We start from the raw sequence: 22283 nt of genomic DNA, 5'->3' as shown, positions 1-22283 counted from the left end.
TTCTCTTATGGCCTTGCTCTTGAGGCTTGGAAGACCTTCCCAGACTCTAGATTAGACTCAGGTAGAAGATATTTAACAGGGAGTGGCATTTGTTGTACATGGAGATTAATCTACCTTTATTTACCATGGCACATGAAGTGGAATGCTGTTATTGGTGCAATATAGAAATATTGAGGGTTTTTTAAGAAGGGCTTTAATTTTTTTAATCTTTTGGTCAAACAAATAGAGATAAGGGTTCCTGAAAAAGGAATATATCCTCATTTTTTTCCATCTAAAATTCTTAATACCATAATAATAGTATGTCAGTGCCTCATGGTTTGTCTGAAGCTGTCTTTTTAATATAAATGCATGAACTTGATTTTTCTCCTCATTTTGCAATTTCAGTAACAGAAAGGAAAGGATGAATTGAATGAACCGTAACTGCCATACGGTTCCTTTGCTTACTGCATTGGTGGCTTAGGAATCTTTTCTTTCTCTCCAGTGTTGCTTCCTTTTTTCTAATGATCTCTCCCTCCTTATATTGTCAGAGGTCAGGACAGAGTTTTTGTGAACCCTTTGGACATAAAGATATCTTAGTGGTGGATTTCATCACCTGAACAGGACAGGAAATACCCAGTGTAGAGTTAGTTGTGTGAAGATTCAGGTCACTGTCTGTGGGTGCCAGATGCATTTTTGGAGGTTTCCTAAAAGCTGTCTCAGATTTTCACCTTGTTTTGGAGAGGTACAATATATGGTGCTGGAAAGCAAAATACAATACTTTGGCAGTAGTCTTGTCTTCTGCTGGTCAGTTACTTAAACTTGAAATGTGACTAAGGTGTACTATTTGTTGGAGCAAGTCCAAAAGAGGGAATATCATCAGGAGGCTGGAGCACCTCTCCTGTGAAAACAGGCTCAAGAGAGTTGTGGTTGTTCAGCCAGGAGAAGGGATGGCTCCAGGAAGACCTTAGAGCACTTTCCTCAGCTGGAGAGGGACTTGTTACAAGGGCATGGGGTGACAGGACAAAGCATAATGTCCTTAAAGCTAAAGGGAATTTGTTTAGATTAGTTATTAGGAAGAAATTCTTTACTGTGAGAGTAATGAGGCTCTGGAACAGATGGACAGATGGATGCACCATCTCTGGCAGTGTTCAAGGCCAGGCTGGATGGAACTTCAAGCAACCAGCACTCATAAAATCTACCCCTGCCCATTGCAGGGGGGTTGGAACTAGGTGATGGATCTTTTAGCCTATGATTGTGTGATTTGGGCACACAGAGAGTGCACCTCCTTAGCATGCACACAAGTGAGTACTGGTGGGGTGTGTGCACACACATACGTGTGTCCTGACGTGTTTGCACAGGGAGAAAGTCACCGTGTACACGGCTCTGTCTGCGTGTACTTTCCCAGCATGTCTGAAAAGAGAGAGCAAACTCACAATCAAATAAGCAGCGCGAGCAGAGGGAGAAAAGATGAGATTGCGGTTGATTATGAGCCTGGCAGCAGATGTGCTACACAAATCCAGCCCGCTGCATCCAGGCTGTTTCCATGGCGATGGAGCGAGTAATTGTGGAGCTCCGGCGCGCTCCCCCGCGGCCCCCGCCAAGGTGGACGCGGATGCCGGGGTCCCCATCCGCGCTTCCTCCGGGTGAGCGCCGGGCTCTGAGGCGAAACGAGCGGGCGGCGCGGGGGGAGCCCCGGAGACGGGGATCTCTGCTCCGCTTATCCCCGCCGTGCGATGGCAGGATGCGAGGGAAGCGGCGCTCTTCCTCGGAAATGGGCTCTCCCGAGATGCTAAATAAGCGGGCAGGAGTTTCCCTGCCGCGGGAGTGGGCTGCCATTGGCTGCCGCCGCCCGCCCGTGCCAATGGGAGCCCGCCGGGCGCCCGGCACATAAGCGGAGCTGGGCGCGGGCAGCGGAGCGCGGCCGCGGGGCAGCGCCGGTCCGAGCCCGCCCGCCGCCCATGGCCGCGCCCGGAGCGCGCCCCCGCCGCGGAGCGCCCGCCGCTGCCCGCCGTGCGCACGGAGCCGCCCGCCGCGGGCTGCATTAAGTCATCCGCTCGCTGCCGTGTGGGAGGTGAATTTGTCATCGGCAACGATGGAGCTACGAGATCTCTGTAAGTAAAGCCGTGTACTTTATGCTGCTGTTTCAGCCCGGGCGCGGAGCGATTTGGTGGTGTCGAGGGATGGCAAAAAGCGAATTAGTGGCAACTGTATATACACCGAGGGATTCCTCGGTTTTGTGTCTTGTGTAGCGAGATGCATTCTTCCGAATGGTCTCGGGCATCGGACAAACTAGTTAGCTGTTTGCATTGCCTTGGGTGGTTTTTTTTTAGCCTAATTGAGGTTAGTCTGTGGAAGGATGCTGTGTTCTTCGGGGTATTTCAGATCACCCCTGTGTTTGAAAAGGGAAAGCAAACCACATGGAGCAGAATGTTGCAGGCACAAAAGTCTGAGGTGCCCACATGAAGTCACCGGTATTTCTGGTGTCAGTATAATAATAACAGGTATGTTATTACGGTGATTTGTCAAATGCCAGTTCAGACCCTGAGCCAAGAAAACACGAGTTGCTCATCATTCGTCACTGTGTTCAGCATAAAAATGTCATTGCTTTTCCTACCCCTCCTGTACCTTTTCTCTTTTTCTCAAATTGGTTTATTCTTCTTTGAATGCTTTTTAAACTACATTTAATTCAAAAGCTTTCCTATTTGTTTATGAAACCTGTGAGTACATGAAAAGTGTGAAGAGTTTCCTTTTTCACCATTGTGGGGCATGTGTTAGAAGTTGATTTCTTTGCCTCTTGGGACTCTGCTTTTGATTCTGTAAAGCAGAAACAGTATATTTAGAAAGAGGAGGGAAGTGTGTGTGCAAATCTGTCCCTCTGCAGCCCTCTGGGGTTACTTACACCAGCCATGAATTTGGCTCAGCGTTGTTCATGTTTTATCGTGACAGGGAGCTTTGCTGCATGAAGCTCATGGTTGTCTCTGCTTAACCCTCTCAGAGACTGTAGTCATCTGGTTTGTGAAAATACATAGGAGAAATGGCAGACATCGGAAAAAAATATTTAGAAAAAAAAACTTTTTGTTTTTTCACTCTGTTCCTGAGCTTGTCAAGTGTATCGGGTATTCTATAGTAACCCAAACTAGGTGCAAACATTGTATGAAGCTGGCTGCATTTTAGGGATCCATTTTTGGTGTCTTGTGTTCATTTTAGAACTTAACACACAGCTTCATTTCCCAGCATTAGGAACTGCTGAGGAGTCACATCGCTGCCTGGGAATCTCAGGCTGAGGGTGTAAATTTCCTTAGATTTGGTTTAACTGGTCAGCTTTGCTTTTGCCCTGCAAGTTGTGGCAGGAAGGTGTGTACATGGAGCTTATCCCTCCAGTTAAAGGACACAGCATTGCCTCAGAGTTGATGCCAAAAAAGAATGTGTCTGTGTTTTGAAGAGCTACTGGATCAATATATAATTTTTTTTAAAATACAGAACACAGAATTCAGTGCATCAATACAGGGAGACTGTCTATTGGTGTGTGTAATACTACTCCTCTGTGTAGTTTTGAGTGTTTAACCTGCTGTATAACAAATTCAGGAGGGACCCCTTATTAAGCTTGACTTATCGCTTTTTCTGAAGACGCAGATATAAGTCACTCTTCCCTGTATTTCCCAGGGGTGTTTGGGTCACCTTTTATTGAAATGATGGCCCCAGGCATCCTATGGCACTGGGCTTAGAAAAAAAATGCATTTTTCTACGGTATGCAAGAAAGAGATAACTGTTAGCTATTATTGCAATTCTTATTTTTGTTCGGCAGCGATGAAAGTGCCAAGAATGAATAATTTTTTTTTCAATGAGGAAGGTATTTTGTTGCTATGTCACCCTCCCCAGGGTCTTGTATCATTCATTTGTATTTACTTAGCACTGGTGTAGCTGAAAATCCCATTGCGTACGGCAGAGAGATGAGTCTAGGCAAAGAGATGTGCCCACTCCCCATCTTGAAGGTGGATGCTTTGATCTAGGCTAAGATATTCCACAAAAATCCGTGAGAAAGCTTGGACCCTTGCACACCTGGGCATGGGTTGTTCCCGGCTGATCATTTTGAACACCTTTGGGATGCATCAAAATGAAGCTTAATTGCACCTTTGAGGGTTTTTTGTTCCATACCTTCTGCCTTCTGCTTTATTTTATGATTACTGATGTGAAAGCGTAGGAGAACATTGTCTTTTAAGGTGACTGCAACTCTTAAGATGATATTTTAATTCTTGTCAGCACTCCAGGGATGTAGTTTGAACAACATAAACCTCTCAAGTTTAGTCACCAGTGTTAGGCAAACACTGCCTGTGATGGAGTTCCTCTCTCTCCCATAACCTTGTTTGAAGGGATTTTTTCTCTTGTCTATCCCTGTGCATCAGCAGATAAAAGGAGGGGGCTGGGGAGGGAGGGAGACAGAGACACAGCCTATAACTGCTAAGCACTGGATCAGTCTGTCTGAGGCCTTCCAACCCCAGTGATGCCTGAGGTGGAAAAACTCGTGTTGCAGTCCAAGCCGTGCTTGCATTCGATTTTTGACCTGATGGTGCAGAGAACTGTTGCTCGTCGTTAGTGCTTGGGGATGATCTACGTGGGAGAAGCATTTCAGATTCCCAGGCTATAAGAGTTCCAGCAACAGAGGAGTGAGTAGGCTTCAGTGAGAGCTGTGGCATGCTGGCAGCAGTTGGGAGGATGCAGAAGCTGAAAAAAAAATGCTATCTTGGGGTAGCTTTAATTGGTTGCATTGGAAAACACTTGGTTTGATGGGCTCATATGTCTTCTAAAATGCTTGGTGCCAGACCAAATTGGCATAGCTCCATTGACTTACACGAGATGCCACCAGGCATTGATCTGATCTTCAGTCTTATGCTTATATTTTTCTTGGAACAGTGAGATTTTCACAAAGGCAGCAGGTTATTTTTTTTCTTTCTATTTGCCTCAATGATGGTAAATTGAAAACTGAAATGGAAGAGGCATCCCAGAGGCTTTGTTTTGTTTCTATGGACTTTAAGCTTAATGGGTTATCTTTTATCTGCTTGTAGAGCTTTATACCCATATGTCAAGCTATACTGGAAGCATAGAGCAGAAATTATGGTCTGAGCTTTCTGTGTGTTGAGAGATGTTAAATTTGAATATTTCATTATTTTCCTGGATCTTAACCCTCCTTCAGTTACAAAAACTCTGGTGGTCATTCGTGTTCTAGGTAAACAGATGCTGGAGCCACCAGTCTTCAGTTTTGCCTCAGTTGCATATGGTTTTCACCCCGTTGTTCAAGTGAGTTGGCACAAATTTTTACACACAGGTGTAAAAAAGGTGGCTCGCTGTGTTCACCTCCAAATGAACAGAAGACAGTTGTAACTCCAAGTAACCACACAAATATCCACAGTTCTTTATTTTTGTGTCTGAAAAAAAACAAACACTTTTTTAGGAGAAAAGCCTTCTCCATGCTAAGCCTTGGTTTACATGGAACATCATGCCATGGAAAACTCGCTCCTTGTTCAGTGCATACACACTCACATCTCCAATGGCACATGCACACAACAAAGCAAGACCAAGCACAGAATAAAAATGGAACAGCAGTAAAACATAGACTTGTGAATTGTGAAAAGCCCATTGATTTGCTTGACACCCATTTTGTTCAACATTGTGCAGTGCTAATCTGAAAATTCCTGTGCGTCACGAAAACTTTTCAGAACAATAAGAACTGTCAATTCCAGCAGATTTTACAGACCTGTCATTATCCTTCTTGTCTTGAAGCACTAAGTGGCATATAGAGGGATTTTTGGCAGGAGTTCAGGACTACTCTCATGAAGAGGAGTTGTGTGCCACTACCTCATGGATATTATCATTTGAAGCTAGAGTTCAGCCCAGCACAGGCTCCTGGAAGCACGTCTTTCCCCATCCAAGTGTGCTGCTCTTATGGATCTCACCTACTTTGTCTCTTCAAAAACCAGCTAAAAACCACTGCTTTTTACTGTTCTCAGATGCAAAAATGTGAAAGGAAAAAACTGTACATTCCCTCTATATTTTGACTTGATATCTTCCAGAAAACTAGAACACTTTCATGAAATCATACCCCTCTTCACCTGCTGCTTCTTCAGAAAAGAAAAGTGGGGACAGCAGCGCTGATGGCCACAAGCAGAAGTTTTTATTAACTCCCTTTTTCTTGAGATTGTATTGCTGGTACTTCCTTCTCTTGGAGTATCTGTTAAGAAAATGCTCACACACCCCACATTCCCCATCATTAGGAACTACAGTCCCCCTTAGACACATGCCTCTGTGAGGAGAAGCATAATGAAGGGAAGAAACATTGACTTTGTGTCAGAGAGATTAAATTTTAAGTTCTTTATCAGAGGCCATGTAACTTGACAGTGTTTTGTCTTCCATACTTACACTTTCCAGTGTAGCATCATCTGCATACATATCTCACCCAAATTAAATAAAGTTTCAGTACAGTCAGGGTCATGACAGTCACTCTGAATATGAAAATATTCATTCAGTTATTTATCCTTGGTTTTGGTAACTTGCAGAATCCATACATGTTACAATAAGCCATCAGCATTTTTAGAAGTCTGAAGAGCACAGATCCATTTTTTGTGGACTTTACAAAATTCTAGCAGGTTTTGCTACCTAGGAATTAAGTGGTTTCAAAAAAGCATGTGAAAATCAGACCTCAGAAGACATGCATGACCTTCATTTAAACTAGAACTTTGATTAGCTCAATCTTGGGTGTTTTAAACTCCTCTGTAATGCACAAAAGCAATCTTGTAATGGGGTGAAAAAGGAGATCTTCTTATTAATGCTAGCCCACTCTCAAATTAATACATCAAATATTATGCTCTTATCCTGAATCACTGGACTGCTTTTATCAGAGCTTTTGATGTGGCAAAGAAAGTGCTTGTTCCATAGTTACAAACCCAACTCTCTCAGTCTTCCCTTCTCTTTGAACTTCAGTTTTCTTAAGACTTGGAATATCGTGATACAGAGAGCAGCTTTCAAAGCTAGGTATTTCAAGACTCACATCCAGAGGCATATTAGAAGCCACACAAAGGGATTTTCTGTAAGTGTGGTTTTCAAATATAGGTAACCTTCTGGCTTGACCTCTGGATCCACTCCCAGTCTGCATTTTAGGAAAAAGAATCTACCCACATACAGTTATCTCCAGCAAGATCAAAGCTGTCATTGTATTCTGACACCTGTGAGAAAGAAATGGAAGTATTTTAAAAAGTGGGGGAAATTGTGAAAAGATTTGAATGAGTTCACATTTCTGAAAGACATGAACCCACGGATCTTGGAAGTGAAAGGAAGACTTTCAGGATAGCTGCAGAATGTTTCTTTATTTGTTAGCTTCACCAAGTTAATTAAACAGATTTGAAAACATAAACAAAAATAGATTTTCTAGATCCCTACAAATATAGCTCGGCAAGTGTTTTGCCATGAAAGTTAATAAGGTTCTAACTTTAGACTGGGGTTTCTGTTTGGTGCCTAACAGAAGCCACTGCAAAGGATGGTGTTATTCCATTCTACTTTTGCAGCCCCTTGTCATCCCAGGCTCCCAGCTGGGTAATAATTAGAACTGACTCCATGCTTCTCAGAAGGCTGATCAATCACTTTATTATTCTATACTTATTAAGAAACCCCATTGCCCTTACAGACACTCATGATACAGGTGGACCCAACTGGTCCTTCCATCCAAACACCATCACCATTGGCCAATTAAGAAATCCCCTTTGGTAAACAAATCTCCATAACACATTCCACATGTTCAACAGGTGCAGCAAGTGAAGATAAGAATTGTTTATCATTCTTTTCTCTGATCTTCTCACAGCCTTCCCCAAGACAATGCCTGGGAAAGTTGTGCCTGTTGCTCTCTGTGCCCAGAGAGCTGCTGGCACAGCCCCTCTTCCAGTGTGTTTCCCAGTTTCCACCCTTTTTCTGGCAAAGGTGTAAGTTGTCATAGATTTATCCCAGCTCTGGCAGACCTCCTGAAGGACTGGCAAGAAGGTATCTGCAGATTGAGAAATACAGCTCTGTTTGTCTTCTTGTATTTCCTACTGTCCTGCATGAAAGCACCAGAAGGGCTTTGCAGAGTTTGTCCTTCCTCCATGTGGATGGATCATCAGCAAAAGGCGCAGCAGAGTCAAGGTGTGCCTTTTGCTGCACTGCTCCCTTGCCTCAGCACAAGCAGCCTTAGCAGAGCCCTTGGCTTTCAGCCAGCTGGGATGTGCCAGAAGGTGCTGGAGCTAAAGCTTCGAGTGCCCTACAAGGGAAGTGTGTCCCTGTTTTTGGCAGCACCACAAGGTTATCATTTCCCCATCAGATAATAAGCATGGTGCTGAGGAGCCTCCCTGATGTGAGACTCCTGGTTGTCTGTTCAAGCTCTGAGGGTCATGCTTAGGAGTAGCTACAGCTGCAAAGAGATACAGAATGTCTGTGAAACCTCCCACTTTTTCAGGACCAGTTGCTTTGATGCAGGGAGTAGTAAATAAGCAAAGGCTTGAGTTAGGAACACCTCTGATGTTCTGTAACAGCGCTGAGGAGCTGGGTTATATTTATATGTTAATAGTTGGTCTTGAATTTTTCTGCCTTTAAATGCTACTATAACCCAGTTTAATATTTAATAGAAGAGTGGAAAGTCTATTCACAGCAGTTTCACAAGCAAATTCCTTTGTTCCCACTTCCCAACTTACCTTTTAAAATCCCCTATTCAAATTACTCCCCTATCTCAAACAGCAACACGGTGTTTTGCCATTATGCTTAGAATGTCATAAGTTTCATTTTCAACGGCAAGTGAAATTATGCTCATTTTCGTTGGTACTGAAAAGGTACAAGTGAGTCTTAAAATAAGTTCTGGTTTTTCATGCATGAAATTATGTATCAGTTCACCTCTGCATGCAGGATTTCCATCATTGTACAGTCATGGGCATCTACTCCAGAAAGAACTTTGCACCAATCCCAATAACAGTTTTTGTTGCTAAAGGTTCTAGCTCAGTGAATTTCAAGGCCTTGAATTTGAATATTACAAATTTAAGGTATAAGCAAGAAACTTTGACTAAGAATGTCTCTGGTGGAGTAAATATCAAGCATTTCAGGTATAGAGTTCTGACCATAAATGTTTATCATTGACCTGGTAAGATAAACAATCGTTAGATTGTGTTCCTTTTTAGGTTTTTAAAGAACTTTCTGTCAGTTTTCAACAAAGGATAAAAGAGACACCTTTCTAATTTTGTTAGATGTTATTGGGTACTTGTAATTGAATGAAATTTGAGATTTTTTCAGCTGGAGAGATGAATGACAGATTCATGATGTGAAAAGTATAGGAAAGTCCCCCAGCTAATTCTGTGACTTTCAACTTAAGCACCAGAGCTCAGTTGCTGGTTGTCCCAGAAGTTTGCCTGAACTATGATTTAAAGATTTTATTGCACCAAAATCCCAGAGGCTATTGCAGTTTGCAGCAGATAATCACAGTGTGTGGTTCTTGTGATTGTGAAGAAATGTGCACATTTCATCATGATCTCCTGCACAGGCAGACACCTGGGCCCGAATCCAGATCCTTTCAGATCACGCCCTCAATCTGGTGTTCTCATCACTGCCTCTGCATCATTGCTCCTGGCAAACCATTTAACCTAGCAAGGGTACTGTCCATCCCTGATGCCACAGCCTGTTTGTAGCACCTACATGTTGCCAGTGCCACAGAGCACCTGTAAAAAAGTGAACACGGCAGGTTATGGGTCCCTTTTGGGGCAGAGCACAGTGGTCCTGCCTCACAATTCCGGTCCCCTCAGCATTATCCATCACTTACATGATCATGGTCAGGGTGCAAACTCAGGAGCTGCTTAAAAAGAGCACCAGTCCAGAAAGCAAAACCTTGGCTGTGTTGAAACAAGTGCTAGAAGTCGCTTTTTTTTTAGGCTGGTCCCCAGAATTAAGGGGTTGAATTCCTCCTGGCCTGAAGTGGTCAAATTGCACCATGAAGTCAGTCAAAAGGCATCTCCTCCTAAAGAAAATGAAAAGATGTCAGAGAGCTCTGTGTGAGTCAGTCGCAAAACAAGTAACAATTTTGATTGCTGATATACAAAAAAGACTGTTCCACCAGGGATAACAGCTTGTTACTTGCTTTGCTCTCAGGATGCAAGGGAGAAAGGAAGAGAAAGTGCGTACTTGTAGCCAAGTTGGCTGCTACAGTCCAGCAGCTCAGTCAATCAAATTGTTTCATCCTTCCAAGTCACTCTGTAATGTCACTGATTTATCTTGCTGCCATGCAATTGTGCCCTGTTGATAATTCCAGTTTTGTCAAGAGATGACAGAGATTTTGCAGAAAACCTGCAAGCTACTCTTACCAAACAGTAGGAGAGCAAAGTAAGATTTCCTCCTTTTCATTGATGCCTGTAAATAGTCCATGCTAACCTCAACAGCCTTGGAGAGGTAGGGAACTTTTTTTAGAAAAAGAATCCATTATTTTTAAAACTACATTGACTCAGCAGAAGTAGATGTGTGTGTTTTAGATCATGATAGGTTGACAATCAAGCCCTGCTGTGAATGCTTAGCTCTTCAATTCTGGCTGTAATGTTTTACTTTTTTTTTTTAACTCTGCAGTGAGTGTATTGGCACAAATCTTGATACTATGGCCAGAAAGGATACTGCTTAGTTACTCTATATATTTAAAAAAAAAGGTTTTCTTTACAGTTTTTACAATTCAGTTCTCTGTTTCTTTGATTTTTTCCCATGTATGTGAGAGAGGACATAATTAACCAAAGCACATTTAATTTATGTCTAAGAATGCGTTGCTTAATAAGAATTTTCTGAGCTCCCTATTGCGCCGAGCAGAATTAGTCTCAGGAGCCATTATATGGACTTCAGTGGTATTACTCCAATATGCAAGTGCTATCCAAGAATTATTTGAGCTACTTTGAAAAGTGTAAGAGATTTCTTAGGAAAGCTGAGTCCTTTGGTCTTGCAGACAGGAGGGTTTTCTCAATATGATATTAGTATGCATGCATCCAATTAGAAATTAATGGGAAATCCAGATTTATGTAGTAGGAGGAGATGACTGGGATGCTTACCATTACTGATGCAAAAAGAAAAATGGTTGTCTCTGTGTGTATAGGTGTTATAAATAATTGGGGAATGCATCACCTTTTTGTTAGCTCTGTAGTCCTACAAGATTTTTTACTAATACAACTCATAGGATCTTCCCTGGAAATGTAAATTTCTGCAGAAGATGAAGATCTCTGTATTTCCAGGTTAGTTTTAATTTTTCATGTGATTCTAGGCAGATTTAAAAGGCAAAAAAGAGTAATTTAATACATATGCCATACTGACAAATGTATAAATGAAACAAGGCTGTAAAACAATATAAAGATTTTAGCTACTAATCAAGTTATTTTCCTGCTGTTATCAATCTTGACAATTCTGAAAATACCATAGAGAAGTATGAATTTGAAAATAAAGAAAAATAGCAGATTTCCACTATTTTATGCATATTTTGGTGTTTGATAGAAAGGAATATTAAACTTAGTGTGTTTGACAGCATCATTTGATCAGCTGAGATTCTGTCTGCTCTGCTTTTAATCCTGTGGTATTTCAGGATCTTTAACCACCAATTTCTAAAGATGATAATCCAACCCCCTGCAGTCAGTTGTGTTGCTCTCATCAAGAGCCACGTTGGAGTTACTGGTCTTTCAATAGAAACTGGCTTAACCTAGCAGGTGGTTAGATTTTGTTGAATTTTCTTTTAAAAGGGTTTGGCTAGTCTACTAGTTGGTTTCAGTGTAATGCTTAGATGTCATTCTTTTATTTGGGTCTTTTGAGGGTGGCCTTACTTCAGTGATGATGAAAATCATCCCTGCTTAGAAACCTTACCTCTGGCAAAGTTTCAGTTAGCATCATGAAAAAGAGCTTTCCTCTACAGGTTGTTCACTTTTTCTCACTGATCTGGCAGTCCACTGTCTCCCCCAGGGCTTTGCTTTAATATGGCTTGTCTTGCCACAGGGTAAATAGGAGAGGACATCTCATGATAACCACCAAAATTTCATGCAAATATCAGCATGACCTGGCTACAGCACCTCCAGTGCAGATATCACTCTAAATGTTCTAGATTTCTCTTAGGAGAACAAGGAGGGGAGCCAATTCTCAGGCATGTTTCTCTGCAGCCTCTTTCTCATCCAGAAGCTGCTAATGAGCCTTCAGAATTAGGTGTCTCTCTTTTAAAACATAAAATCATAGCACTTTATATTCCTTTCTAGTTTATTGTAGAAAATCAGTCCTAAGATAAAGGACTTTAGGAGTAAAAGTACCAGGATGATGCTATAAAGCTTGTGGTCCTGTTTTCAGTAGTGCAAGTATCAGGAGTCAGGCTGAGATGTTTATAGATGATATCTAGTAGCTTTCCATTGACATCAGGAGACATCAGATTTGCTTCAACTTGCAGCTGGAGAGGCATAATAAATTCTCTGTTGGCCAAACTGATCACTTAGAAGCTACACTCCAGGCAGGAGCAAGATGCAGACATACCTGACACTAGAGGGCAAGTTTCCTATTCCATACAGGCTAATTTAATGCATCTCTTCTGGAAATCTGCAGTATACTCACTTAAAACTAGGAAAGCTGGTAAAAGGACTTATCTCTAAAACTCTGGAAAAGCAAAGTCAAGTTGCTCTGAGTTTTACCAGAGCAGAATAACAGCCAGAAAGTACTCAGCAAAATCCAAGGGAGGAGAGCAGGGTGCAGGTCCTTGCAGCCTTTGAGGGCAGAGAAGAGTGAAAACTGGGGAAAGGCAGAACAGTAAGCCAAGATTCATTGGCTTGCTGGCAGTGTGTGTTGTGAAGGGAGGAGAGAACATTCATGCCATATCCAGAGTGGAAACATTAAGTCCAACCTTGAGCAAGAAATAATTATTTGTATTTGGCAGGCATCCTATCTCTGAGAAGTAGGAAAGGAGAAGGCCCTGTCTCATGGTGTGGTTGATGACTACATCAAATGAACACAATCTGCTTCAGTCCCTCCATCCTCCACAGAATTGGTGTACCCCTTTGAATCAAGCAAGGGAATTTCCCTCTTGGTCCTTGGCTTTCTGCCTCTGCCACCCTTGAGCAGCAGCACTGTCCTTCCTTAATGGGAAATTGCAGGTGTAAAGTGTACTGAGGATTCAATGCTGTGCTTCAGAGCAGGCAAAAATAGGCTTGAGCCCTTAGAGTTAAGATTTCCCTGCAAACAAGCTGCAATAATGTTTGTAGATGTAAATCTATATTATTAGCCAAGGATGCTTTTGTAGTTAAAATACCACAGTTCTAGTTTCTTACGGGAGATGTGAAATTTCCTTTAACACAAGTGTTTTTGTAGAGAAGCAGGAGTAGCCAACACTATGTGCTAACCCTGAAACACTATGTGATAACCCCGAAATTGTTTCTTGTGTTCTGTCAACTTATTTCTGCATCCAAATGGGGGCTGTCTTTTTTCAAAACTCAATTTTACCACTTTTAGAGCCAAATTTGGGTCTGAAAGGGCTAAAATTTGGGTAAGCATACTATATAACATGTGAAAATAAATGATAGGCCATGGCTGGGCACTGTCAAGGTTTAAACTAGACCAGTGATGCCAGTTGTTTGTTGAGAGGTGTTGGATCAAATAAAAGTTCCAGGTCATGGGTTACTTGGCCGTTACAGGGTTGGAGGGTCTCCAGTGTCTCCTCCTGCTGTGCACATCTCCTTTCTTGGAGCAAGATGCAGGCCTGCTGTGTGATGGGAAGCAGTGCAAGTTGGCTTATGGGTGAGGAAGGAATGAGGGAACCCTCAAGGACAGGAGAGGGAGGGAAGAAGAGAGAAGGAGGCCATATTGGTTTGGACACCATAGGTAGGTCACCTTCACTTAGGTATCTATTACAGAGGAGTTTTCTACCTTGTTCCTGTAAGTGCTGGGATTGGGAAAAGTATTTGAGTAACTTCAGGGTCATTTACATTTTCCAGTGCTTCCATTTACATTGGGATGCTTTAGTTCATCAAAACAGATTAAAAGACAATGTGGAATCTTCACCATGCTGCCCAAAAAACAATCCTCTTAAAGAAAGGAAAGTTCAGAAATATAAATAGCTACTAAAAATATGTCCCTGATCTTAAAAAATGCTGAGTCCTAGGATGTTTCTGCTCTCAATGCTTTGTCTTTCCACCCTTTTTTTCTTTTTCTAGCTTGGTAGTGGCAGCCCATACAATTATGAGCTACTGCACAATTTTACACCTAAGGTACACAGTCACATTTAGAATCTGACAGTGTTCTCCTTCTGGAATAGGAACTCTGCTTGCAGCCCACAGCTGAAACAATTAGCTTCATTAAGAAAAAAAAAATGTTCTCTGGCTTACAGATACATTTTTAGAATTAGTTAAAATGAAGCAAAAGAAAAAAATTCAAGTAGACAGGTGAACAAGCCTCAGTACTTCAGGCTTAGGGTTTTCAGAATCTTAGGGTTTTGAGGAGATAAATGATTTAAATTAAAAGCTATTGAGAATATATAATAGAAGAAAGGGCTCTGACAACAGCAGATGGAGCAGAATAGAAATTGTGATGTTATTATATGTACCTGGTTACACTAAAAACAGCAGCTGTAAGGAGGAATTTGAACTAAACTCTACGAACATGTATTCTTATAGCTCTTACTAATGGGTTGTTCTGTTTCTCTCCCAGTTTCTCGTGACCCTTTTCTGAGGGTTAAATTAATCCCTTGTGCAGCTCAGCTGAGGATAATGAAGTTGTCCCAGGGTACAAATGTAGCCTTTGGGTTTGACCTACAGAAGGCTGAGCTTCTATTCCTCACTATGTTTTCAGGCAGTTTTATTTATGTTGGATTAATTAAAACCACCCTCTCCATTCCCCAGGCTTATGTGCTCTCCTGTGCAGAATAAAGGAAGTTCCAGAGTCTGACCTCTCTCTGCCCATCCATGTTGATACAGAGACAGTATAAAACTGCTAATGAGGGGATCTTAATGACCCTGATCAAGTTTGTGAGCAAAAAGGCTCATGTTCTGATACAACTGGCATGGGCATGGTTTATGATGTGAGGAACAGTTTGGATTCCTTTTTGGAGTCACAGGCACGGCTCACATTTGGCCAGTAAGGCAGAGCCTTTTTTTCTGTAGGTGAATGTGAGACATTAAACCATATGGTCATCTGGAATCTGATACAGGGCAGGCAGACTGAAATGAATGCCTGTTCTAGTTCCTATATATTATATTTTTAATAGGTCTCAAAACAGGTTATTTATCTTTAATATTCTAAATACATCAGTATCCATAAATAGTACCAGTTTGGGGTCCAAAACCTGGCTTTTTAATCCAGTGTGAGAGACAGACTGAATCTGGTCCAAATCACCCTATTATTCTGAGAATTTTGACTGAAGTAAATTTCCTCTCTCTTTCTCTCTCTCTCTCCTTCCCTCTCTCTCTTTTCTTTTCTGTCTCATTATTCTTTCTGACATGCCAGTGTGCAGATAACACATAGTGGCCAAGTGGAGGCTGGTACTTTGCTGAGATGTCAAAATAGACTTGAAGGAGAAAGAGAAATTGCCATCATGAGATCACGGCAAGAAAGTATCTGGTTTCTATGTCATAGTGCCTCAAAAGCTAAGTGGAGCCAGTCAAATCCACCTCTCCCATGTTCTTTTTCTTATCTAGCCCTCTAAATTGTCTTTAAATTGCTGTTGAAGCTTGATTTAAAATAGCCCATGCATAGTAGTTGATACCTTCACAAATCAGGAGACTTGTACATCTGTCTTAGCATGAGTTTTCAGTTCAGTGTTCAGTAGAGCAGAGACAGAAAGGGTTTTTTGGTCATGGGTAACAGTGTAACAGTGGATAGCTTCTGACAACTTGGAAATCTCTAGACGTATAGGGAGCACCACTGCGCTGAAATCTCAGAAATGGTAAGTTTTCCTTGTGGTCATAACCAACCTGTCAACAGCAAAAGGGAATTTACAGATGGTGTTTAACAGATGCCACTGATGTTTCTGATGGCCAGGATGTGTTGGGTGCTACATGTAAGTGTTTGATTACTTGGCGAAGATCTGTCAAGATGGTATTTTCAGACCGAAGAAACAGTGGTGGCTAAGACTTCTTTCAAGGTCTGTAGTTGTGTTGGATTTGTTTTGCACTGATTCTAGAGAATACTGATTAGTATAAATCATCTTGCATTGCAACACTTGACCAAGGCCTGTAATCATGTCACTACTTCATCTGTGCCTGATTGAGAAGTCCCCAGATTAAGCAGACTACTTATGGTGAGAAGTTCCCCCTTTGCCAGCTGGGAGTTTGAAACCAGCTGCATTCCGAAATCTGAAAGAGAGAAAGAATCCATGAACTGCTTTGTAAAATGGTCTCTTCCTCATTACCCTAATCGCACAAGTATGCTGAGGGCTGAAATTAGGTTTTTTTCCTTTTTTTTCTTTTAAATCAGACTCAGGAGGGAAAGACTAATGACCACTGAACTGAAAAGGATCACTTGGGTCATCCTGGTCCCATTCCTGGGACTCAGTAATAGGCACTGGAGCAGAGGACACCATTAAACTTCTATTCCATCTGCCTTGCTGCATGCTTCAGGACACAACATTTCCCAATGCCCTCTAAGCCACGTGGATCCTCTTGGAGAACTGAGTGCCTCTGTTATGTGCCACAGTATAAATCAAGTCAATTACTTACCTCAGGTTTTCTTTCCTTAAATGAAATAGTATCTGAAAATTACATTCTGAGGTAATTCAGGAGAAAGCAAAAGCACCCAACATTTTCAGTTGCCCTCCTGGATCTCGTAGCCCAAAGTGGCAGTGGTTCAAACCCTTAGTGGCAGCAACATATGCAGGAGAGATACTGATACTACCTGTAGCATTAGTTTCCTCTATTTATTCTCTTAGATATGGTAGTTGCCAGTCTTCAGTGCTGGGGAGTAAGACAAAAGGAGAATGAACACATGGAAGGATTAAATTATGTGTTTGTAGGGATCTGTAGCAGTCAGCAATTAATATATGCTACCTAATGTTAGTACAGTTCATAAATTAAAGGAAAGGCCTTCTTTCAGTTTGGGGTTTTTTTGTATTTAAAGTGAGAAATGAACCTTCAGACTGTGGTGCTTGTCAAGTTTTTAGCTAACATTTAGTCAAGTAGTGCACATTGCTAATATTGTGCTATCTGTGGTTAATGAGAATTTCTGGGTATTCATGGATGTTGTGAGCTCCAGTCCATTCAGCCACTGTTTTCCCATTACCCTTTCCTTGAGACTGCTCTTCTTTTGATGGACTGCTCTTATTGCTGTGAGATCTGTCGCAGCTTAACAAAGGAAGCATGGCTTCACCAGCAAGGACTTGGGATAGGGGCACTGTTTGCATTCTGGCAGGATAGAACAAATATTTATCAAATCTACATGGAGCAATAGCACAGTGGTCGCTAGACTACGTCTGGCAAAGCACAATAGAACCATTGATATTACAAACATAAAACCTGGTTAATAATGAAGTGCAATGAAGAGTACCATGCTCTGGCTATGGATAAATCTGAGTGCAGGAGAACTCTGAGCCCTGGAGGTTCCATACTATGCTTCAGATGCTTTTGTTAAGGAAAAGAATTATGCATTTGTGGATATGGTGCACATATGACAAGAGCATTTGTCACCAGTAGATTGAATTTGTGAGGTCCTGAGCATTATCATCTCTCAAAAATTTTAATGCCAATTACTAGTGCTGGAAACAAGACAAAAAAATTCTCACCCTCCCCTCCCACAAAAAAAAAAAAAGGACAAAATTCTAGGAGCCTTTTGTTTTGGAGAAAAGTCTGTGTTAAAAATAGTACTTTTCGTAATTGGGTATCTGTGCCTTGTATGTAACATCCTTGCTTTGTACACCAGATAAAAGTAACATCTGTGGCTCCATTTGTCTAACAAGCAGTTTTCCTGCAGGCTCTCTAATACTTGCCCTGGGGGGAGTTTGTGGACCTTATCTGAGAGGAAGAATTACTTTGTTGTGGCTTTGACATGCTCTTTAAATAATATTCAAAAACCATCTGAAACCATATTATATAAAAGAGGAACCTTTTTGTGAGTCTCACTGGAGAAAACAAGAATGAGAAATTTCCCTGTTCCATTTTCTGGCTCTATGCCGTTTCTTACCCAAAGGCTAGGAAGCTGTTTGTCATAGGACTCAGTAATTAATACTACAACAAACAGAAGCAAATAGAAAAGATTTTCTGCTTCTCTTTAGTGTCCTTATTCACCTGTTCTCCATATCTTTCAGATGGCTTCTAGCTTGGCATGTATTTAAGCACTGTCCTATTTCCACTGCTATTTGCTGTACAGATCACAGAATCCATTCCTCATCTGACAGAATAATTTAATCCTTAATTCTCTAAACCATTTACTGAAGAATGCTTCTACTGGCTCTACTTTAAGCCCTGCTCTACTTTAAACCCTGCTCTACTTTTAAGTCCTGCCCTCCTTTCTCCAGCCCTATCCTGCAAGGATGCACAGGTTGCTGGCCAGTGATGTGGCTGGGTGCTGACCCATTGGGTGCTGGTATCTCACTTAGAGTTAAACTGCAGGTGCTCTCAAGAGCTGGCTTTGCACCCTGAGCCTCTCTGTGATTTACAGCAGCAGATACACTCTTTCGATGAAATGGAAAATGATAAAGATTTGTGATGCTGGGTTTCACTGCCATTTTCAGTAGGTCTATGATTACGAAGAACCCTTTATTTTCAGAAAACTGACAACTGAAAGCTCTGTGAGGACAGTCCTAGTTAGTGACAGCCTTTAAAAAGCCACCCAAAGGTACTGGCAGAAGCCATCTCCAGTCCTTCACTCTGCCCTGGCACTGAAGTCCAGTCTCTGACCTGAAGAAACTGGGACAGAAACCAGAAGTCTGTTCCTCCTTCTCATCCCCTTCGGACATGCCTGTAGGTTGGTGATGTAAATGTCAGTCTGCAAGGAGTCAGGACTGAGATCACCCATGCATTTCATTCTTGCCTTGGAATCTGAGTTCACTTTTAAAAGCAAATACGCTGAAATTTTCACGTTAAAACTTCTTGTCTGCTTGAAAATAATGACTATGGTTACAACAGTAACAGCAGCAGCCCAACATTCCAAAAGAAAACCTTTTCAGTTTCAGAGTGGGAATGATTGTTTTTTTGTAACATTAAATCTCCGCTTGGCCTTGGCAGGGAAATGCCATGCTGCTGCTGCTGGAACAAGACAGAAAAACAGGCTCTTTAGACTTGACATCCCTATAGTTTTCCTGCATTCTGGAGGATCCCCAAGGCCCTATGGAAACCAGATGCATTCCTGCTGCAACAATTAACGTAACCAACCCTTGCAGGAAGGGAACGTTTATGAGGGGGGAAACATTTACAGTATTTTCTTTTGGAAAATTCCACTATTGACATGAAAAACAGCAGGGTAACAGCAAGGATGGATTGCAAATTTTGACAGCCCCGACAGGTAAATATTGGCTTTGTGCAAACAAGTTTCTATAAATAACCAGTCTGCTCCAGAAACTCCACAGATGGCAGCAGGGCTGCTGGGGTATTGATTTACCCACTGTGCTCAGTGCAGAAAAGCACAGCTGTCAGTTTTGCTGTTCTTCTCATTCTGAGTGTTGCTGCTGCTCCTGCTGAGAGCTGCGTGCCTTGTTCACCATTTTTCTTTGGCAAGTGGAGATGAAGATTAAGAGCCCAAAAGAAATGATTTGAAAGAAAAACCTGCCAAAACAACGAAAAATAAATAAGAGCAAAGAGCAACAATAAAGAACGCTGTGTATGTGTATTTGAGACACCAGCAAGAACCTGTCTTAGTCTGTATCAGGTAACTTAAGAGAGCTCGCAGGAGTGGTTTATAGAAAGTGGTCCCAGAAACCATAGTGGGATCTTGAAGGGCAGGAAAAGCTTATGAGAAGACAATATAGATTTTGTACATGCTGAGTAGTAACAGGCTATGGTTAGAATTGAGGAGTAGAACTGGTGCTAGGAGTAGAACTGGCCGTACATGCAAGTGGTGGCTCTGCCAAAAATCCCCAGCAGCTGGAGGTGACTTATAAATAAATACCAGCCCAATAGGCAAACACTTAAAATTATCATGATTAGGTTTTGGGTTTGTATGACCCATTTGAGTGCAGTCTAAATCTCAGGATTATGATTTTTCAGGCAGTACAGTCAGCCAGTGCAACCACTGTCTCATTAACAAAAATGTTGATTTACAGGCATAATATCTAGAATTGCTTTTTAAAGGAACAGCTTAGAAAGACTTCATAACCTCAGTTCCATAAAAATGTTTGCCTGTGGTGCAGGTTTGCTCCAAGGGCTCATCAGTGACAGAACTGTGCATCTCCTGGGGCAGATACAGCATACGCCATTTGAGGGCATTTTCCTGCTGCTTTTCTGTGTAGTTACACAATCAACCCAGACAATGAAAGTGCCTGTGTGCTACATCTGCATCAGGGATTTTGCACAGAATTACTGGGTTCAGCTTTTGGTTGTCATTTTGTCCCATTTGGTAGCTTTGGAGTTTTTTGTTTGATCTGTTTGATTTTGTGGTTGTTCAGGTTTGGGGGGTTTTTTTGTTTGTTTGTTTGGGGGTTTTTTTGTTTGTTTGTTTGTTTGTTTGTTTTTATTTTTTTACATTTGCACAGAATCACAGAATAGTGTTAGGAAGCAACGTTAAAGAGCATCTAATTACAGCTACATAACTAAAATGGCAAAAAAATTAATAAGCAGGTATCCAGACCAGTTGAATAGATGGATAATCTTGGGGGTTTTTTAGATCATTTTTGTTCATTTTGTAAACTTTGAGTGGTGCAGGCTGTGCTTCAGTTCCCATGAACTGGCTCTGAAGTCCAGAGCAAGAGAGCTGGCCCCATTTTCAGCAGAGTTCCTTCTTTCAGGGCCTTTGAGTGCTTACCTGGATGAAAGCCTAGATCTGTTCATTAGTCCTGCTTCTGCCCGAGTTTTAAATGATTACAGAAGAAGAAAGTTTGGTCAACAAAAAATATAAATCAAGAGTTATATGCTTACATAAATGTCAGGCTTGACATGATTCTGTCTTGATTTTGGAAAAAAATTAGAGTTGCCAAATGAGAAGGGATTTTTTCCCAAGATCAAGAATCTTTTATAGGAAAACGTGAAAAAGCAGGGCTGTGCAACAGACCATAGAATTTTTTTAGACAATTGGCATTACTTTAAATATTATACAAAGTACAAACTTGCAAACTCTAGACTGGGTAGTTTACGAGTAGCAGGGCATAAGAAATTGTCAAGAAGATACTTCTGTCAGACTTACAGTGTTGCTGGGCTGAAGGGGCTAGATTCCAGCTTTTCTAGATAGTCTGCATATCTATTGACTTTTGTAAAGCTTATTTAAGTACTGAGTAAGGTATCTCACGTGTAGAAGAAGTAACATTGTTCCATCTGAAGCTGTTCTTTCCCCATACTAAAATTCTGCCTTGGTATGCTGAAACAACAGACAGAAAGAATCTTGCTTTCTGACTTGTAGGTCAATTATTTGACAAATACAAGTACAGATCAAGCAGTGTTTGGAAAATGTTCTCAGGCACATGGTGTGACCTTTGGGCCTGTCCTGTGCGAGGCCAGGAGCTGGACAGAGTGGCATTTGAGGGTCCTTCTCAGCTCAGGAGGTTCTATGATTCCGGGTCACCAAGCTTGCTTTGTGCCTCTGTGTGTGTGGCTGTTGCCCTTTGTGGTTGCAGCTGAGCCCCACACAGCTCTCACTGGCAGTGAGGTACCCCTCTCCTACCCCCACCAGCTTCTCCAGAGCTTTGTGAGTTTAGATGCTGAATTCTTTATCTTTGGCAGCTCGATGCATGTGATGAGGGATGCAAACTACCAACTGAGCTGAATATGATGTGCTAAAGGTTCCAGTGCTGAATACATTTCAAGCTTTTTTGTTAGATTTTTCTCTCTCCTTATATAAATATGTTGTTTTACTATAAATACCTATTTCCAAGCTGTCTCTGAAAACAGAGTCCTTTCTCTGTTTTGAAATACCATTTCTCATGTCAGAGATTTGACAGAGGAATAAAGTGCCTATATGTGTCTGCTTAGAGAAGGGATGGGGAGGAGGGGAGGAAGGGCGTCCTGTAAGAGCATAATGCAAAGTGATGCCAGTTGTCACTGCCTTACACTCATGACCTTGTACATTGGTGACCTGTGAGCTACCATTTCCTTGCTCTCTCTTTTGAAGTACAGTTTGTGGCATTTCCACTGCGCTGTTACTGCTGTCTTTTTTCTTAAACTTCACCTGGGGGAAGAGGG

General features: G+C 41.7%; 1 protein-coding gene across 6 annotated transcripts in view; it reads left to right on the top strand.

Annotated features, from left to right (window-relative positions):
• The window catches only part of ELMO1 (engulfment and cell motility 1), a 316899-nt gene that overhangs the window by 233825 nt on the left and 60791 nt on the right, over positions 1 to 22283 (top strand). Inside the window, exon 1 of one of the 6 annotated variants that reach the window (XM_063157030.1) lies at positions 1966 to 2090. The exons of the other annotated variants lie outside the window; for them this stretch is intronic. The gene's annotated coding sequence lies outside the window, so the exon portion shown is untranslated. Of the gene's footprint in view, positions 1 to 1965; positions 2091 to 22283 lie in introns of those variants that run through there. 6 annotated transcript variants of the gene reach the window in all.

This window comes from Melospiza melodia, chromosome 1, assembly GCF_035770615.1.
Source record: "Melospiza melodia melodia isolate bMelMel2 chromosome 1, bMelMel2.pri, whole genome shotgun sequence".
NCBI classification, from domain to species: domain Eukaryota; kingdom Metazoa; phylum Chordata; class Aves; order Passeriformes; family Passerellidae; genus Melospiza; species Melospiza melodia.
This window is presented reverse-complemented; position numbering and strand designations above follow the sequence as displayed.